This window comes from Balaenoptera borealis, assembly GCF_965194805.1.
Source record: "Balaenoptera borealis genome assembly, chromosome: 13".
NCBI lineage: Eukaryota > Metazoa > Chordata > Mammalia > Artiodactyla > Balaenopteridae > Balaenoptera > Balaenoptera borealis.
In genome coordinates this window covers 39,502,322-39,520,384 of record NC_138870.1, presented here as the reverse complement: position 1 = coordinate 39,520,384, position 18,063 = coordinate 39,502,322, and the positions used below count along the sequence as shown (strand labels likewise).

The following is an 18,063-nucleotide window of genomic DNA, read 5'->3' as shown; positions in this document are numbered from 1 at the left end:
TCTCTAAACAATATCACCAAATCCTCTGACAGAACAAAATCTCAAACAGAGCCTCCTTATTTCAACAGATAGAATGCGAGCCCTTTGGAATGCCAACAGCTGTGACCAAAATGAAAATCATTTCTTCCAAAATTAGTGACCTTCTATTATAGTGTCTTTGGGCTATTGCAGGGGTCCCGGCTGTTCTTCAGCACTTCCTCAGACGTTAATATACTGACAGTTTTGCAGGCTTTGTCCCTGGCAATAAGTCTGGTATGATTAATTGACTCAAAGCACTGCCCACGTATATAAAAACAACACTGTTGACAGTGATTGCCAAATGCCAAGATTTGGAAAGACTGAGGCGTGATGAACAACCCCTTCTACTTTGTGAACTAACAGCCTAGAAAAGCTGGGGGTGGTGAAAATTAGAACTGAAAAAGTAAACAGCAATTACTGACCTCTCACCATGCACAGAACACTATATACATATTATGCACCAAAGTAAGGTTAAAAAGTAAGGTCAAATAAGTTTTGTGTGATCTGTTTGGAAAAATAATCTTTAAACCTAAGAAAAACACCTTAGAACGTGTACAAAGCAACATCGTAATGGATGCCTCCACAAATACTCTTTTAGACTCTCAAGGATAGTTCTCAACCAGGGAAGATTTCACACCCCGCCCTCCCCACCTAGGGAATATTTGGCAATGTCTGGAAATATTTTTGGTTGTCATAACCTTATGTCTACAGGAACTAGAAAAAAAAGAACAAATAAACCCCAAAGTTAGTAGAAAGAAAGAAATCATAAAGATTAGAGCAGAAGTAAAAGAAATAGAGACTAAAAGAACAACAGAAAAGATCAGTGAAACTAAGAGCTGGTTCTTTGAAAAGACAGACAAAATTGATAGAACTTTCATCAAGAAAAAAAGAGAGAGGACTCAAATTAATAAAATCAAAAATGAAAGAGGAGAAGTTACAACCGACACTACAGAGATACAGAGGATCATAAGAGATTACCACGAAAAATAATTATGCAACAATAAAGTGGACAACCTAAAAGAAATGAATAAATTCCTAGAAACCTACGGTCTCCCAAGACTGAATCAGGAAGAAATAGAAAATATTAACAGACTGATTACCAGTTAATGAAATTGAACTGGTAATTTTAAAACTCTGAACAAATGAAAGTCCAGGATGGCGTCACAGATGAATTCTACAAAACATTTAAAGAAGAGTTAACATTATCCACTCAAACTATTCCAAAAAAATTGAAGAGAAAGGAACACTTCTGAACTCACTCTAGGAAGCCAGCATCACCATGATACCAAAACCAGACAAAGACACCACAAAAAAAGAAAATGACAAGCCAATATCTCTGGTGAATATAGATGCAAAAAGCCTCAACAAAATAGTAGCAAACCAAATTCAGCATTACATTGAAAGGATCATACACCATGATCAAGTGGGATTTCTCCCAGGGATGCAAGGATGGTTCAGTATTCACAAATCAATCAATGTTACATACGACATTAACTAATTGAAGAAGAAAAATCATATGATATCTCAATAGATGCAGAAAAAGCCTTTGACTAAATTCAACACATCATAAAAAGTCTCCCAAAGTGGGTGTAGGGGGAACATACCTCAACATAATAAAGGCTATATGCAAAACCCACGGCCAGCATCATACTCAATGGTGAAAAGCTGAAAACTTTTTCCCTAAGATCAGGAACAAGATAAAGATGCCCACTCCCTCTAACTTTGTTCAATATAATATTGAAGGTCCTAGCCATAGTAATCAAACAAGACAAATACATAAAAGGAATCCCAGTCAGGAAGGAAGAAGTAAAACTGTCAGTGTTTAAGATGACATGATACTATGTATAGGAAATCCCAAAAATGTTACCAAAAAAGTATTAGAACCAATAAATGAATTCAGTAAAGTTACAGGGTAAAAAAATTAATATACAGAAATCTCTTGCTTTTCTATGCATTAATAATGAGCTATCAGAAAGAGAAATTAAGAAAACTCTCATTTACAACTGCATCAAAAGGAATAAAATATCTAGGAATAAATCTAACCAAAGGAGTAAATGATTTGTACTCTGAAAACTGTAAGACATTGATGAAAGAAACTGAAGATGACACACAAACAAATGGAAAGATATACCATGCTAATGGATTGGAAGAATTAATATAGTTAAAATGACCATACTACTCAAGGCAGTCTATAGATTCAATGCAATTTCTATCAAAATACCAATGGGATTTTTCACAGTAATAGAAACTAATTCTAAATTTTGTATGGTAACACAAAAGACCCCAAATAGTCAGAGCAATCTTGAGAAAGAACAAAGCTGAAGGTATCATGCTCCATGATTTCAAACTATACTACAAAGCTACAGTAATCAAAACAGTATGGCACTGGCACAAAAATAGACACATAGATCAATGAAACAGAATAGAGTGCCCAGAAATGAACCCACACTTATGCAGGCAATTAACCTCTGACAAAGGAAGTGAGAATATACAATGGGGAAAAGACAGTCTCTTCAATAAATGTTGTTGGAAAACTGGAAAGCTATATACAAAAGAATCAAACAGGACTACTCTTTCACACTATATACAAAAATAAACTGAAATGGATTAAAGACTTAAATGTAAGACCTAAAACTATAAAACTTCTAGAAGAAAACATAGGCTGTAAGCTCTTTGACATTGGTCTTAGCAATATTTTTTTTAATATGTCTCCTCAAGCAAGGGAAACAAAAAACAAAAAACAAAAAAAAAAGGGATTACATCAAACTAAAAAGCTTGTGTGATACTCAACACCACTAATCATCAGGGAAATGCAAATTAAAACCATAATGAGATACAACCTTACACCTGTCAGAATGGCTATTATCAAAAAGACAGCAAATAACAAGTGTTGAGGAGGATGTGAAGAAAAGAGAACTCTTGTGCACTGCTGGTGGTATTGTAAATTGGAGCAGCCACTATGGAAAATAGTATGGAGATTCCTCAAATAATTAAAAGTAGAAGTGACAAATGATCCAGCAATTTCACTTCTGGGTATTTACTTGAAGGAAACAAAAACACTAATTTGAAAAGATATATGCACACTAATGTTTGTTGCAGCATTATTTACAATTGCCAAGGTAGGAAACAACCTAAATGCCCATTGATAGATGAATGGATAAAGAAGATTTGGTAGAATGGAATATTACTCGGCTCTAAAAAGAATGAAATCGTGCCATTTGGGAAAACACAGATGAATCTAAAGGGTATTAGGCTTAGTGAAATAAGTCAGACAGAGGAAGACAAATACCATATGATCTCACTTATATGAGGAATCTAAAAAACAAAACAAACAAAGAAAACAAAGCAAAATGAAAACAAACTCAGAAACAGAGAACAAACAGGTGGTTGCTAAAGTGGAAGGAGGGGGGTGGACGTAATAGGTGAAGGGAATTAAGAGGTACAAACCTCCAGTTAGAAAATAAACAAGCCATGGGGAGGTAGTATACAACATAAGGTATACGGTCAATATTATTTTAATAAATTTGTATGGGGACAGATGGTTACTAGACTTTCATGGTTATCATCTCATAATGTATGCAATTGTCAAATCAATATGTAGTACACCTGAAATTCACATAATACTGTACACCAACTATATTTCAATTAAAAAATATTTTCCTAGCTCTGAACGAAGCAGAGAGAAAATTGAGGACACCCCTAAAAAATCCTCAAAGTATAGCATGTGAAGAGCAAATTTTAAAGGTAACGTTGTCTGCCAAGGGCTGATGAATGTCACTTTCATTAGTGGAATGGAATGGTAAATGAAAATGAGTAGAACATGGCCAAAGAGCAATAGGATATGGCCAAAGAGAATGCTTAAAATGTAGAACATATGGGTACACTCACCCATTATATTTGAAATCCTCAGAATGTATTAAAACTAGTTATCTAACAGAAATACTATAAATTTCTAAGCCTCTTTTCCTTCCACCCAAAATTTAAAATAACTTTTGAATAGCCAATAAAAAAGTTCCATCGAGTGCCAGATCAGTCAGTCAGCAACAGTTATTTAGCTAACACTGTACAAAGAACATTATATTATGCAATAAAAGGGGATTAAAAACAGCTCCGTTGAGTTGCTTACAATCTGTTTGGGAATAAATAAATGGTAACATATGAAAACGATTTTAGGACATTTACTTTACAAAGCAACATTTTACTGAGTGCCTCTATAAACACTACTTTATACTCTGGGGCATTTTAAAATAATATAGTTCCATTTGTTGATGTATAAATAGCTGAATATCGTAGAAATCTATTAAAATTTACTGCCCCCAAATCAGCCAGCTAAACCAATTACAAACAATTGAATGCAGGTTTATTTGGAGCACATAAGGGTAGTTAGTTAAATAGTTTATTCTTCTAAAATAATTCCTTATGTGTTATCTTTTCAGAAAAGGGAAATTTCATTCCTGGATTTCATAAAAATATCTGTGCCACCACAAAAATGTCACAAAATAGAAAATCAACATACTTTCTCACCTCTAGCTTCAGATTATAAACAGATTCATATATGCAGAGGGCAGTGGCACCTTTGGGAGGCAGTAGGTGGAAACAAACACCTTCATGAGGGTTGGGGGACCCAAATCACAGGCTAAAGTCTGTGTCTCCCTTTGTCCTGAGTTTAATGCCAAATATATCCTGGAAATGGAAAAGCACTGTCATTTGTGTATATTTATCTGGTATTTTTGCAGGCAAGACAAGAGTCTGAGGGTAGTTCTTAGAACTTTTGACTGAGTTCAGAAATAGTTATGAATGTGGACAAAACAGAAATACGCATTGATTCATTGTGTGGAAAAATTATCTCAAGCATCTGACTAGGCAAAGATAGCTAGAAATATTAGATCCATGCCAATGTACCTGAAATGAGTTCCACTTATGCTTCATATGCTGTTTTCTAAAGGAATAAAGTTGTTGCCAATAATGGAAATCAGAATTCTGTAAATGGTCAGAATTTGACCCCTCTCTTTAAGGTTTGAAAATCTTCTTTACAACTCAACAACAACAAAAAACAAACAACCTGATTTAAAAATTGACAAAGGACTTGAAAAGATATTTCTCCGAAGAAGATATACAAATGGCCAAAAAGTACATGAAATGATGCTCAACATTACTAATTATTAGGGAAATGAAAACCAAAATCACAATGAGCTAGCACTTCATACCCCTTAGGATGGCTATTATTTTTTAAAAATTTAAAACAGAAAATAGCAAGTGTTGGTGAGAATGTGGAGAAATTGGAATGCTTATGCATTGCTGGTGGGAATGTAAAATGGTACATTTGCTGTGGAACACAGTACAGGAGTGCCTCAAGAGATTAAACATAGAATTGCCATATGATCCAGCAATTCTACTTCTGGGTGTATACCCAAAAGAACTGAAAACAAAGCCTCAAAAAGATATTGGTACATCCACGTTTACAGCAGCATTATTCACAGTAGTCAGGCGAGTAATGGTGGAAGGTGGAAGCAATCCAAATGCCCATCAACAGATAAATGGATAAAAAAATGTGGTGTATACATATAATGGAATGTCATTCAGCCTGAAGAAGGAAGGAAATTCTGAAAATGCTACATCATAGATGAAACTTGGAGACATTATGACTAGCGAAATAAACCAGGTACAAAAGGACAAATACTGTATGATTCCACTTATATGAGGTACCCAGAGTAGTAAAATTCATAGTGACAGAAAGTCAAATGGTGCCAGGGGCTGGGGGAAGAGGAAATATGGAGGTGCTTTTAATGGGTACAGAGTTTCAGTTTGGGAATAAAAAAGTTTTGAAGATGGATGGCAGCAGTGTTTGTACAACAGTGTGAATGTATTTAATGCCACTGAACTGTACACTTAAAAACAGTTAAAATGGTCAATTTTATGTTTTGTATATTTTACCACAGTTAGAAAAAACAAAAATTTCTTTGGAAGAGTTTCACATGAGCGTGTACACAAGTCATTTATTGTATTCTGTTTATGTTCTTGCCATAATCCTTACCCAATGTATTTTATCATTTCCTGGGCTCCAGAGAAGAAATTGAGACTGGATGGAAAGCATGGTAGATTTGCCTTCTTTCTTGAATGCCAAATCCGTATATTAGCTACCATCTCTACTCAGTGCTCACAACTGAACTCATTGTCTTCTTGCTGTATCTGCTTTTCTTCTTCTATTCCCAATAAAGCAAAACAGTCCTCTCAGTCACCCAGTCAAAAACCCTGCGATCTCTCCTTGATTCTCCTCTACTCAACACTGCATCTAATTCATCATGAAAAACTGATTCTACCTCCTCACACTCACAGATCTACCTCACTTTTTCGTATTTTCCAATATTACTTTAGTCCACAGCTAGTGTCTTTTTGTCAGTCTTGTCTACCTCTATCCATCCTTCACCATGTCATCAGAGTGACCTTTCTAAAATGCAACTGTGTACGTATGCCTTCCGTGTTTGAAAAACTAAAATGAGGATGCTTCCTGCTGTCACTATGGCAATTCCTGTTTCAGGAAATAGGGGTATAGAGGTAAAGAATATACAATAGGAACTGACCACATACTATACCTGTTAACCAAGGTTACTTAACTCTGCTAACAACCATATGTTTCCCTGATGAAGCATTCATAAATTGAAACACCTCTGTCATAAACTAGTCTCATGGAAGAGTCCCTCCATATTTTTACACTCCATTTTTCTCACTTTTATTTCCATTCTTAATTTCAATAATTTTTAAATTTTTCCAATTATGTTTCTTACATATTTTTTAAAAGCAAGCTGGCAAGAGCATCCATGATATCATTAGGCAATGAGCATGTCTTGGGAAAAGAGACAAAGTTGCATTTCTGTGGGACATGAGTAGGTGCAATACTTCCGGTTTCTACTTCCTGCTGAAATTTAAGTCAGCTGGGAAGCTACACTGTAGGTGCATTTGCACTTGTTTGAAATGCAAGTGGATGTGATTAAAGTCCCGTGTTTTATGTTACAATGTTCAAACAAATCTAGAATTTCATGAAATACACAACCAAATAGGAGGTTTAAAAAGAAGGGATTAAATTATCATTATCAATACACTATTCACAAAAGACTTTTGATTTAGAAAACACTAATAGAATCACCTGAAAAACTATTAGAAACAATAAGTCAAGACCCATAGCTTTCTTGGAAACCCACAAAAACCATGGATAAGGTATGGAAAAAGTCCTAACTCAAGAGCAACAAAAACCAAAATATCTAAAAATCACCTTTTAAAAATATGTGGGAATTAAATGAGAGATATATCATGGCTCTAGATAAGAATATTCAATTTATAAATTTAAAGGTTTAATGCAATTATAATCAAAATTCAGATAGAATTTTCTTGGTAATTTGATGAAATGTTTCTAAAATTAGTGGAATAAATTGAATACATTTTGAACAATTCAAAAAATGTCTTACTCTCTTCAGTTTATTTTTTCAGAAAATCCCAGGCAGGATTTTAAGTCCCTTGCCTCACAGAGTCTTCTGGCATCATCACACTTCATAACAGCTCTTCATTTCCATGTCTTTCTCCCGTTGAGGTGCTTGAGGTCAGGGACAGTATCATTTCTAATTTCTACCACCCAGCATGAAGCCTGGCTCAGAGGGAGCACTCAATAAATATTTGTTAAATAAATAATTTTTAAACGGGTTAAACAACCGCACCCACAGAGTGATGATTAACAGACCCATGTCACCCTGCAGTGTGGACACCAGTACCATGCTATAGAATTCTCTTTGCCGTGCCCTCATTTCCATTTTCGTCAATGATTAAATGAATTTGTACGTGGTACACTTGCTATTTTGTGAATGGCAAGAGTTTGGGAAAAATAAATAATAAGCTGGTAGAAACAAGAATGCTCATATAATACACACAGACACACTGCCCTCTGTGAATAAAGGCTGGAGAACACAGACAAGAAGAGATTTTTGAGAACATACTTGGGATGTTGGAAACCACATAGTGAGGTGGTCTCCAGACTCTCAAACAAGGTGATTTTATGTGGTCTAAGTGGTCATAGATTCACTTTGAAAAGCAATGGAAGATACAATGTTTCCAAATATAATAACAATCTTCAGGTTTTTATGGATTATATTTTATTTGGATTACAATCACCTAATATTTGGCTTTCATTTCAGATTTCCATAAAATCAGTTTGACTGTGTCATCTTTTTTAAAGCAGAAATATAATTTTGTATCACTACACAGTAGGCTCACTGTGTCTTGGGAAAATTAAACTTTGCCCTGAAGCTTCATAGCATGTCAAGACTGGACTAGATTCAAAGCCAGACAAGAACTTGGCCCTCAGACTTTCCCACAACTGTGAGAATAGCATAGTTATGGCTAAATGTAGAAAACTAGTCAAGGCACTTGTTCTGTTAGTACACTTCATTGTTTTCTGGAAGGTTCTCAGATGTCAAGATATGCCACCTAGGAGTTGCTCCATAAAATAAAATTTCCCTGAAGACCCTATCAGAACATCAAGATGTGGCACTGTAAGACATATCCGTTAAAAACAGAATATGAGAGACTTTCCAATTAAAGAAATTAGGCAAGCTGTATCTTAAAACATCTTTTCTTTTCTTTTTCTTTCTTTCTTTCTCATCCATTTATAAATGTGCATATCTTGCCACTAATAATGCAGCAGAACATAATGAAGGTAGGTAGATTAAAATTCTAATTTAACATAAAAAATAGGTCATCTTCATTTTAGACATATGTGAAATTTGCCCTTTTAAAAGAGAAGTTCAAGCAATGGATCATTGATACTTTTTTCACTATAGCCCAGGGCCATTATTCATAAGTGATGATAAACCATAAGAATGTGGGCATCTTCAAACATGTAGGTACCAGTCTACAAGCCTCACACAACAATGCTACTTCCTATAAAGATTTCCACATACAAACAAACTCCTCTGTGTGCCATGGGGAATGCTACAGAGAGAAGCAACCTATAATTACACTTCCAATAAACGCAAATGCACAAAATAATTTCAGAACCGTTGCCACGATTTACCGTTGCCACAATATCTTTTGGTTTACCAGACACATAGTTGACTAGCTTGGACTTGACTTTAAAAATCAAAATATGCTAAATCCCTGGTATGTTTGTAGAAGAAAATGCCAACAGCATCATGGGCTGCTGACAATGAACCATATGACAAAAAGTGAAGCCCTAGAGATTAAAATTTTCCACCCCTAATTCCACTCTTAATAAATTATTGTATTTTCAGATTGTATGGATATAACCCAAGTATCAGCTGGAATCTACTCTCTCCCTGATTCAAACATCCATCCCATGGGTTGTGGGAAACCAAAGGTCACTTCAAAAGTTCTAGACACTTGCGGGTGGGGTGGAGGGGTTGGGGGACAGGGAAGGGCTTCCTTGGCTCTGAATGCCTGCTTCAGCTTAATGTGTTGATTTATGGCTCTTCCTGTTCATGCTGACCCTATTCCGCCAAATGCGGTCCTGGCACCTCAACTGTGTCAATCAGCAAAGCCTTATCCAGGCCCCCATCTGGGATGGGGGCAGCAAACCCAAAGGTCATCGGTTAGGAATTAAATTCTCCAGCCTCAAAAAAATGGAATGAGGTCTTTCCCATAATTTTCAATCCAAAAACAAAAGGAAGTCCTCAACGCATGAATGCTTATGACAGACTTTACTAAAACTTGAGGAGTTGGAATCATTTACAATCACAGAAACAGAAACAATTTCATTCAATATTAAGAATTCTTGTTCTTAAGAATCCTTCAGGCACCTCGCCACTCGGGATTTTCACTTACTGCCTTTACCCTCGGTGGTTTCCCAGCACCACATCCTCTCCCTGGCTGCTCTCCTCTCTCGCCTTCCATTTCTCCTCCTCTACCCCTCCTTTCATATGTCTCTCCAACTCCGGTTCAGCTCTCTGCACGTCCAACCTCAAAATTAGTTCTAAGACCACCTTAGAATATTCAGACCCAGTATGGCGTCCAGCAGAACAAGACATATTTTTGAGTAACAGAATCCACCTCCCTTTAAAGGCAGTTGTGTTTGGTCTTGGCCATGTCCCCCATTTACATTGTAACCATATTTGTTTGTTAAAATAATTTGGCGCAGGATTTGAAACTCTGGAGAAACAAGTTGTTTGTGTCTTTGCGTATCATAACTTCCTTAGAATATGAAATTCAAATTGACCCAAATACTCAAGGTAATTTTAGGGAGCCAGGTCTCTCTTTTTGTGTCCACATTTGTTCAGTCCTGAAAGGACCATCGTATAAACAGCCAGGGGATTAAGTCTGCTTGAAGTTTTGCCCTGACTTCACACAGTGAGGCATATTGTCTCAGTGTTTGGAAGCATATCCTCGAATACAAGGATACTTGGAGATATCCAAGTTGTACAGGACCTATAAGCAGGATGAGAATGGTCTTAACCTGAGTGAATTACAACATTTAAGAAAATAACATTTTATTCTAACTTCCAATTGACTTTTGTTAGTATATAAATGTTACCCTAATGCCTTTCTCTTCCAAATAGTTTTTTGGCTTTCTATAGATGATGTAGCATTTAATCTGTTGACAAATCTTGTACTTACATACTGTTTTTTTTTAAATCTGAATAGCGTTTATTCAAGAAAAATGGCTAAAACAATAATAACAGCTAAAATAGTAATAAAACAATCATAACAGCAAGCTTTGTGGCGTTTTAAATTGTCCTCTACTCATCCTCATCTCTTCTGCTCCGTGGTAGCCTTACATACTGTTTTTATATTTTGCAGTCAGGTAATAAAAGATGCTTCAGTCAATGAGTGCAGAATCTTTCATTCTCAAACACTATTTATCTGGAGTCTTACAGATCCTAGAATCCAGTTCTCAAATATGAAGTGAGTCTAACTCGCTTCACACTTTTATACACAACAGGTTTTTAGGTGGGGTTATTATTCTAACAATATCAGTTTGGGGTGAGTTTCACTTTAAAAAAAAAAAAAAAAAAAGGAAGGAAGAAGTATTTTCCCTAAAGAAGAAAAGAATTCCCAGGTTTACTTTTTTTTGTTATCTAGCCAAAACCATGTTTCTGGCTAAAGGAGTCTCTTACTCACCTTGTTTTTTGACTCATGGTTTAGAGGTGCCCTAGAGGCAGAGATGATTGCTGAAGGCTTATTTCATCCAGCCCTATGATTCATTGATCCTATGAGTCCACACTTTGTAATTATAACATAATGGAAGATATTATTTTATGAAAGGAGAAGCTATGACTTGTCCAAAAAAGGAATATAGATTATAGTAAATAGAAGGTGAATTAGAATCCAAGTTAACAAACATTTTCTTTTTTTGTATGAACAGGATTTGAATGAGTCATTTTTAGATGAGAAAAAGACAGACTAAAAGTTTAATTTATTATTTAAAACATTTGGTTTATTCTACATTAATAAATTATCCTAAATTATGTGGTTTTGTTTTTAGAAAATTACACTTTGAATAGGAGGATTTAACTATTTCAATATCAACTAAAATGTATTTTTACTTTTTACTTTAGTTACTGAAGAAACATGCATATTTTAATTTTCCTTTTAAAGTTGATATACTTCCACTTAACTAACAAAAAACTTTTATTAGTAGTGTAATATAAACACAAGCATTAAAAAATGCAAGTGATTTGCCGATACGATGAGTAGCTAAATTTGAAACTCAGATCCTTTGTGAACCAACTGACTTACAGTAATTGTGCTGCAATTTTCCCATCACAGACAAGAGCATTTTGGACTATGTTATGAATTCAGAGTCCAGGGAATTCCAATGAGATAATGTCATTGACCTTGAGCACAAATAATCAGTGATGAATATTGTAATATGATAATATGAAAGTTGCAAGGAATTCATTCTCAGACTCCATCAGAAAACCTGCTAAATCAGTAAAAGGAGGAGACACAGTGTGAACTAAGAGGGCAGAACTTTAAGGCATGTTACCCAAAATAGAAAGGTTCCCGAATAACTCTAAGAGATCAAGTGTGAGCCCTCACACTTAACTGCGACTAAATTAGTTCAGCATGTGAGTAACTATCATGTACCCAATCAGCACTACATCACTTAAGGGACCAAAGATAAATGTCAACTTTCAACTCAGTGGTACCCATTTATGTGTTCCTTTTGTCTACTCTATCATTTAAGTCAGCTGATTTTCCCACCATTCTGCAAGGGTGCAGCTTCACGAGAAATGGCCTGTTTCTGTGAGCTGCACGCTCCACTGTGAATGAGACCAGTGCCAACTCTTTAAAGGGGCAAGGCCATAGGAGAAAAGGATCATCTGAGCCACGTTGTGTATATTTACATTCACAGGCTGCCAAAAAACCCCTTGATATTTGTCAAAAATGCAGTTATAATTAGAGAGAGCAGAAGAAAATCAACCTCAGTCTGCTAACTGACCTGAGGCATCTAATTTCTGTATGTGTTCATTTTGTTAAAATATGCAAGCAAAGAGCTATTGGAGGCCATATGCCATTTGTTATGAAAAGCACATTCCTTTAGTCTTTGTAACAAAAGCCATATGGCTTTCTGAAAGTTAATTATATCATAAATATGCTGTAATATTGGGGAGTGGGGTCTAGCGATTGCTGGAAGAAACTTCGAGACAGTTTCTCAATGGATTCCATTCAGAACCTTGGGGAAGTCACAAGCCCATTGTGCCTTAGTTTCCCAATATTCAAAGTGAAGATAATAATAATACAGCACCTAAAAGAGAGAAGAAAACTGAAATGTTTTCCCACTTAACAGTAAAATAATATTACAAACTATGATTCAGGTCAACAAAACAGTAAAAGGTTTTTTGAAATATTAACTAGTTAGTCAAAATAGCCTCTTCCTCTTTCCCATGCTTCCTTCCCACCATTGCTGGAGCAATCTTTCTGGAAAACACATCAGATTTTTAAACTCCTTTGTTAAATATTGCATACAAACTAGCACTTGAACTCTGTATAAATGACCCTTTAGAGTCTGCCCTAGCCTGCTGTCCAGACACATCTACCAACAGTGTCTCCCGAGCTGGCACACAGACAGATAGACACACCGGGTCAGTCTGTTCCCTGTGCCAAGGATGTCTTACCTACTCATCTCTACTTAACTCCCATGCATGTGTCAAGACCCAGGCCACCATCCTCCACCAGATGAGGTCTTTGACTTCCTCAGGTCATTGACTGTTCCCTGCTCTGAGCTACAATAGCACTTACCTCATTCCTTCTTAAGCACTTATTACATTATATAGTAATTATCTGTTAACACATCTCTCTCTCCACCAGAATGTTGGGCTCCTGAAGGGGAGAGTCTAAGGTCTGGCAAGTAATAGGTGCTCAATAATTACTAGTTTATTGTCCACTTTTAAAACATAGAGGTAACTCGCTGATTGACCTCAGGGGTCTAGTTTCCACATTCATTTCAACCTTTCAACCCTCCATCTGTAACATTTTATAACAGTCAGAAAATGATCCCTAGAAACGTGCAATGTTCCAAACTACCAGTGACAGACTTTTCCACTGTGCTATCCTTTTAATTCAAGGAAATGAAATAATTTTAGAAAGTTTTTCAACAAGGATTAAAGCCAAGAGTTTTTCTGGTTAAACTTCAGCTAACAGCTAACCAGAAAATTAAGTGAAACACAAGTCCTCATTCCTCAAGCATTTTAGTTAATCACGGTTTTATGGAATTTTAATCTAGCATGGAGGCTGAAATGAAACAAGAGAGCCAACAAGTCCAAAAGACGATTACAACTCCACCTGATGTAACCAAACTGGATAGAGTTGTGTGTGGCCTAACAGTAATAACTGTAAATTACCTAACCTTAAATTCTCATGCCCTTGATACAGAACATTATTCTAATGGCATAATTTGATTTTTTTAAATTTAGTTTGATTTTGCTTCTGGTTTACAGTTTAAGGAGACAGAAAAACCTCTGTCTGATTCCACAGGATTTGGATTTTGTAAAAACTAGGTGTCCAAAACTTCCTCTTTCAGCAACTAAATCATCTCCACATGTGCTAAGAGTAGCAAAAAAGCAAGAACATTTAGGTCTGTGATATGTACACGTAACTTAGAGCAAGACCAGAGGGATGTCTGAAAGTCAAAGAGGACAGAGGGCAAAGAGTCTGACTTACAAATTTGTTGGGAGCTATTTTATAGGAAACAAGCTTTAGGATCTGATTTGAGGGCAAGGCAACGGGGAAATAATAATAATAACAAAGATAAGAGGAAATCATTGAGTTGAGCTCCAAAACTTTAATTTCCTCAAAATTGTTTGCAGATGGTTAAGGATGTCTTTCTATGTACAGTATTTTCAGGAGCTAAATACAAAGTCATCCATTTGCATATGCGGTAATTTTTCAGCAAGATGTCACATTCATTTAAAATTGCCATTGCTGATACTAACCTTTTGATGTTCAGGACACCTGCCTGGGGGGCAGCAGCACACACTAACTTTATCAGAATGTCAGAAACTGTCACCAGGACCTGGCCCCTCAGAGGCAAGGCTCTGAATCATGAGTATGTAGCTAGCTAGTCTGTTCTTTGATGTACACTTTCTTCCAGAAGGAGAGTACTAACCAAGTGTCTGAAGATTCTCTCCTTTCCTCTTTCGGCATCTAGAGATGCAAGCCACGGAACTACTGCAGAGGAGAAGAAAGAAAAATATTAAAGAGAAAAAGAAGGCAGAATTTCTTGATTTTGTAAATCCTTTTCATCTTACTAGAAACACACCCAGACTAGGACTCAGAAGACTAGAGGCTGATCCTCAAGCCTGCCTCTTTGCTAAGTTAATGAATCTCTCTGTTGCTCTTGTTCTGTCACACTTATACTTTCTTAATAGAAATAGTAAGAGTATGAATAACCCCATCAGCTACATATCAACTTCTTAAGAGGCTATTGTATAACAAAATGACTTCCAAAGGATCATTTTTTATTACCAAGCCATGCATTCAACTACTTTTGACAACTACTTTTGAATGCCTACTATGTGTCAAGCAATGGGTGCTGGAATTTAATGGTAAGCAAAACATAGTCCCTATTCCCATGGAGTTTCAGGTCTCATTAGGAAAGCAAGGTTTGCTTAAATAATCACGCACATAGAGAATTACAAACTGTTACATATAGAACTACAACACATACTCACCATGATCCTAAAAATACTGTATTTTCACCATCAAATGTTCCTGTTTGTTCTCTAATTTTTTTATCAGTCAACTTTAATCATCAAGCGATTCTTGAAAAATACTTCCCCAAATAGTGCGCTGTTTGTCAGTTAAGGCTATCAGATAATGATTAGAATTGAGATTTCTGGGTAGAACTGATTCTCCATTTAGTGAAACAGAAGAAATGTTGGTATAAATTTAAAACTGTAAAATAGGAAGTCTAGACCTAAAGGATCTTCCCTGGAAGAAGGCCCTAGGCCATGTTTACAGAAAAGCTCTTTCGGTCTTCATAATATAAAATCCTACATCTGTAGTGATAGCAGCAGCTGAAACATCACATTTACTATGCGCTAAGGTACCATTCTAAGCACTTTATAAATATTAACTCATTTAATCATCACAATAACCTTCTGAGGTAGGTATTAGTAGTGGTAGGGGGGGTCTTCTCCCCATTCTACAGATGAGGAAACTGAGGCACAGAGGGATTAAATACCTCACCTGCTGTCACACAGCCAGTAAGTAGAGCCAGGAGTCAAACCCAGTCTATGCTCTTATCCACCATGATGCACTGCCTCTCATTCATACAATTTGTCCCCTGAAACAGGTTGAAAACTGGTTTTTTATTTAGACAGCATGTTTGAAATCTATCTCTCTGCCCCCTCACATGTTCTTCTAGTGACTTTATCTTTCATATATAAAGAATAAATTACACTTGGTAACTCCTGATGGTAGTCATATTTTCAAAAAAAAAAGCAAAACAAAGTTTTCAATTCTTTTCAATCAGAAAATTGATCTACTAGGATTAAAAAAAGAGGTGACTTCATAATTACTTTTCAAAAACAAGAGGTCAGTTGCTCACACTTTAGCAAAATGTCTTCTCCCATTATTGTTGCAGAGTAAGCTATACAGGGATTTGATAGAAATTCTACCCTGAGGGAAACAATTCTCCTAAAATTTGATACAATGCAATGGGAAATGGTGTCAATTAGTCTAAACTACAGACTAATGTAAGGTGGAAAAGCCAGATGGGAACTGACCCCATTCCATCTCTACATAATTTTGATACTAGAAATGCATCTTCAGAAGGTGTGTTGACGACTTCAAACTTTTCACCTCAAATTATGTTGCTTCCCAGGCTTCAGTCATGCCAGAAGATTTCAAGAGCAGAAGAAAAAGGGAACAAAGCAAAGCAGACATGTGCAGGCAAGTTGGTGTGGAGAATGCCTTTTGACTTTTTTATGGTGGAAATATTCTTTTGGGGATAAAGATTAAGCAATCATTGGAAATGAGCCTCCTCATTTGACGTGAGAATTAGCACAGAAGCTATTTTTTGAACCTAAAATATCAGAAGCCCATATTAAAATAGAGAATTACTACAAACACAACTAACCATTGATAAGCTTGATAAGCTTACAAGACAAAACAGGAGACTTTTGGGCAACTGCCATCAAGAGGTGTTGGAGAACAAAAGTTTTATCACTAGACAGAAAATTGAGAACATGGAAAATTGCATATAGTTGTTAGGATATGTAAACAGCTGAAACCAAAGTAACATGAGAATTTTTAAAAGCACCTTTCTTCTCAGCTAACATTATCTGCTGGGTCCATGAAATACAGAGAGTGCAGTGATTATTCCTCATTTTGTAAATGGGAGGAAAGAGCTTACTCTAAAATGACAAGTTAGTACTTTAGGAAAGAGAATATACCAGAATATGTGGGTACGCAGCCATTTCTTAGTGGAAAACTCCAATCTGAACCTCCTAAACTGGTCAGGAAAATGTTAGTTGTAAGCTTTAAGGGGAACCTTTTTCAGGAAGGGGAGTGGTCAAGCTAAACAATTGGTGATTGGCTGTCAGGAAGCCATATGTAAATGAATTGGGGGCCAGGGCTCCACCCCCATCCCATTATCACATAAGTGCCTTCACACAGGTCAGAGTGGCAGACCATCTTTCATTCCCTTCACCCCTCTCTTCCTCCCTTAAATAAATTAGAATGTTCTGAACAAGCGGTGGACACACCCCTTTTAGATGAAGGCTAAGCTGTTTGCCCAAGATGACCTAGATTTTATTTATTTATTTATTTATCTTTTACAGAGAGATTATTTTATTTTATTTTATTTTTAGTGAACTATAGTTGATTTACAAAGTTGTGTTAGTTTCAGGTGTACAGCAAAGTGATTCAGTTATTCATATATGTGTATATATATATGAATATATTTATATATTCTTTTTCAGATTCTTTTCCCTTATAGGTTATTACAAAATATTGAGTAAAGTTCCCTGTGCTATACAGTAGGTCCTGTTGGTTATCTATTTTATATATAGTAGTTTGTACCTGTGAATCCTAAACTCCTAATTTATCCCCCACCACACACACACACACACACACTTTCCCCTTTGGTAATCATAAGTTTGTTTTCGATATCTGTAAATCTATTTCTGTTTTGTAAAAAAGTTCATTTGTATCATTTTTTTTGTAAGATTCCACATATAAGTGATATCATATGATATTTGTCTTTCTCAGTCTGACTTACTTCACTTAGTATGGTAATCTCTAGGTATATCCATGTTGCTGCAAATGGCATATTTCATTCTTTTTATGGCTGAGTAATATTTCATTGTATATATGTACCACATCTTCTTTATCCATTCACAAGATGACCTAGATTTTAGAGTTAAGGTAATTAGGTGGGCAGAATGAAGGACTGACTGAACTCAACTTTCTCAGCTGGAATGGGCTAGCAACGATGTAGAAAATAAAGGGATCTCGCCAAAGCCGCTTCTTCTATTTTGGCAACTTATAACTAAGCTCAGAGGGGTCTCAGGGCATAGAAATCTAGTGACTAGGTTT

The 18,063-nt window shown here is 36.0% G+C and overlaps 1 protein-coding gene across 1 annotated transcript in view; it reads left to right on the top strand.

The window, feature by feature from the left end:
- Positions 1-18,063, top strand: part of LOC309608861 (uncharacterized protein) — a 42,512-nt gene that overhangs the window by 10,793 nt on the left and 13,656 nt on the right. The window contains exon 1 of the mRNA XM_082349507.1: positions 1-18,063. This exon is cut by the window's left edge and continues 10,793 nt beyond it; it is cut by the window's right edge and continues 13,656 nt beyond it. The gene's annotated coding sequence lies outside the window, so the exon portion shown is untranslated.